The following is a 3,874-nucleotide window of genomic DNA, read 5'->3' as shown; positions in this document are numbered from 1 at the left end:
CTGGACACGCACCTGGTTACGGAACACGCACTCACTCCGACGGCGAAGTTCAAAAGGTGCCGGACGCGACGAAGACGCGGAAATCCGGCTCGAAGGACCAGCAAATGTGCAATATCGCGGCAAGTGAAGCGCGGTCAGTGCGCGAGCGAATTAGACAAAGGAGACAGCACAGCACGGCACAAAAAAAGGAAGAAGATAAATTTCACACGACGAGAATATATTTACAGAACTATATACAAAAGTGCGTTAATGTTGTTCGAAAGTAGCGACAGAAAAGCGCACGACGATTGCAAGAAGTGCAATCGATAGAACGATCGAAAGTGCTTGTGAAAAAGCGAAAGAAAAGCGAAAGCGTACTAATCTCGGTCTGTGCGTGTAGAAGTCGACAAGACGAGTGCGAGTAAAAGGCGCCGAACAAACGGTCTTTATCCCGCTGACCTTCGAGAAGATTCTGAGACAAAATCACAGTATTTGTGATTTTGTAATATAAAGATATCGAATCCTCTCGAAAGTCGGAGGACAAAGCCGTTTGTTTTCGTCGTTATTGTTTTCGCCCACGGAACGGTTACTCGTGAGCGATTAAACGGCGGTGATATTTAGCGCGCGAACCGCGCGCTGCGACGCGATATAGCGGGGCGCGCCGTGGTGCCATTGGCGTACGGGCGGAAAGCGCGTGTCGCCGCGCCAAATTTGAGCGCGTTAATTGTCGCAACCGGCTGCGCGCTCGTTGCTAAGAGAACGTGCATCCGCGTTGCACCTTACACACACACATATAAGCACACCCTCTCCTTCTCTCTCTCTATTTCTCTATCTCTCTCTCTCTATCTCTCTCTCTCTCTAATCCGCAACACTAAAAAATCTTTGACTAAAGCTTTTTTTCATCATCCTGACGTTTTATACATTCCGTAATAAGTATGCGACCAACTTTTTTTATTAATGTTCCTAACAATGCTGCTGTAGTAGGTTCAGAATAAATTCCTACTTCATCGTCTAAACCTGCTACTTTGTTAACTGTACTAATAACGTCTTTATAAAATTTTAGATGATATATAGATTCAAAATCAATTATATTTTTATTATTTTCTTCAATAGTTAATAAAAGACGACCCAACAATCTTAAATGCGCGCAAATCATATCATGTTGGTGTTGAAGTTTATACTTTATAGATAATTTGTTACCATGTAAAATATTAAGCTTATTATCATATTTTATTACGCAACTATAAGTTATTACAACAAACTTCATTATCTCTTAGACAGGTAATATTACAGATCGTAATTTTTTATTAGCCGCGTATGAACTCCACCTAAAATTGAACGTCTCAAAATTGTTACTGCTTTAGCATGTTTGCTACTACGACCAGTGCAGCGATAAAAATGTTGACGAAGTGAAATTTTTGAAAAAATTCCATAACATTTTGCGCAGGGTAAATAATCTTTAGCTTCCTTATTTTTCTAATCTTGTGGTCTTCGACAGACGATTAAATCACATTTGCCAACGTTTTTTGTCAGCGTTGTACTAAAAATTTACTTTGCGTTTAATTGTATCTATTATTTTTAATCTCTCTGTGCATTTTTTAGGTAGTAAACTGAATTTCTTAACTTCATTTTCATTCAAATGAATGGTCTCTAAATGATGTGCTATTTTTGTATATAACCTTTTACAAAAGAGGCAGCAGTTTCTTTTTTTATCTTTACTACTTTTAGATGAATTTTCAATGTATAAATCTTTATCATCAAACGTTCCTGCTGCTGGTACTTCTACAGATATAATTTCCAGAGATGTATTTGATTTAATAGGTGGTTTTGTATATATTTTGTATATAACTTTGTATATAACTTTTATATAACTTTGTATATAACTTTGTATATAACTTTTGTATATAACTATTGTATATAACTTTGTATATAACTTTCACAAAAGAGGCAGCAGTTTCTTTCTCTATCTTTACTTTTAGATGACATTGATGAGTATGCAAAGGCAAATAATTGTGGTATAATATTAACAACAAAAAATTATTTCTTTATTATAAAAAAAATAATTTTTATTCCTTTGAACTTTTTATTACATTAAAACTTGTAGCATCATAGTGATGGTGATTTTTCTTTATCAGAAGCATTATTATATTTTAAGCAGTTATTTTTTAATGAAATACTTATATGGTTGTTTAATGATATGTCAAAATTAAAAATTTAAATTAATCTTTCATTGGTTTTCATATACATGTGTGCATTTTCATAACAAAGCCTTTATTATCCTTATTAGTCAGTATGCAGTTGTAAATGTGCAATACATTACTAGAACTATACTATATTCTTTTAGTTACATATGCGTTTACTCACTAATATAAATACCATACTGTGTAGACTGTGTACTGTTTCAGCACTTTTAAATTCTTTTTCTAACAAACTAGATATAATATTTCTCAAGTAATGGTAACATAAGTAAAAAGAATATTAAAAAGGAATGTTACATATCACTAACTCAATTTAAATGAATCATTATTATGATTATAGAAAAAAACAGTAAACAAACATCTAAGCAATTTGAACATTTTGAATCGTATAAAATTATTTTAATATATCAAATTAGAATTAATTTTGAATATGCGTACTTGTTTTCTTATGATGTTTTGAATTTCAACAGTCAAATTTTTGTTTCTTCCAACGACAAGTATACAAATACGAATGATTGTGGTATTATATTAATCAAGGAATTTTTGTTGTTATTGTTCAAAATGTTTTTTTGGATCACTATCACAAACCATAAAACTTGAAGAATCATATTTATACAGACTTATTTATGAAAAGCATAATAAATTGTAAACAGTTATTTTGTAATGAAACAACTATATAATTGTATTGTTACTAAATGATATGTCAAAATAAAACTATATCATATTTAAATTAATCTATCATTTGTTTTCATATATGCCTCTTTACGTTTCCTTAACAAAACCAATAGTTTTAGCTGCCAGTATGTAATTTTAAATGCACATTACATTACTGACAAAATAAACGATATTCTTTTAGTTCCATATGCGTCAACTTATTTATATGAATGTATTACTATGTAGATGTAATTAAAAATTAAACATTTTTTTCGTTCTTAACAAAATCATTTGGTTCACGCTTTGTTTCTATATGTACTTTAATTGTGGAAAAGCATTTATTATTTTAATTAACTAATTAAAAGAAAAGAATGCGGAAATATGTTTTTATCGATAAAACGGCGTTTGGGAACTCTTTAAAGAGATGCTGGAGTGACGGCCGAATTCCGATAGGTTAGCATCACACATATCCAAACATATGCACGTATACACATATACACACGATAGGTTAGCATCACACATATCCAAACATATGCACGTATACGCATATACACACACATATGCACGAAAATTTTCTGCACCGTTTTCTTATTTATTAGGTTTCTAAACTTATATCTAAAAGTTCACTAATACTTCTTCATTCAATTTCTAGTAGAAACCTATCTTATTTTGTACGTACAAACAGCAGAACTTTTATATTAAACAATTATTTTTTTGATCTGACGACAGAAGCCGTCTCTCTACCGATAAGAAAATTATAGTTTTTTAATTTTTTCTTGTTTTTTACATAAAATCGATAGGTTCCCACTTTGTTTCTGTACGTAATTTAATTGTGGAAAAGCATTTATTATTTTATTAAATTAATGAAAAGCTTTCGGTGCAGAAAGATCTATAATCATCCGATCGATAAAACAGACCTTCCGGCATCCCCTTAAGGGGATGCTGACCAGGTCTGTTTTATCGACAAATATTTTCATTTAATTCTTTATTGACTTTACAGAATGAAAAATCCTTTACTATAATTAAAGTATTGATAATAATAA

General features: G+C 31.7%; 1 pseudogene; it reads right to left on the bottom strand.

The window, feature by feature from the left end:
• Positions 1-821: 821 nt before the first annotated feature.
• Positions 822-1,737, bottom strand: LOC145940219 (uncharacterized; annotated as a pseudogene).
• Positions 1,738-3,874: the final 2,137 nt, after the last annotated feature.

The sequence above is a fragment of the Prenolepis imparis genome, unplaced genomic scaffold (assembly GCF_030444845.1).
Source record: "Prenolepis imparis isolate NDT839.2.m4 unplaced genomic scaffold, iyPreImpa1.0 SCAF_9, whole genome shotgun sequence".
In the NCBI taxonomy this organism is placed as follows: Eukaryota; Metazoa; Arthropoda; class Insecta; order Hymenoptera; family Formicidae; genus Prenolepis; species Prenolepis imparis.
This window is presented reverse-complemented; position numbering and strand designations above follow the sequence as displayed.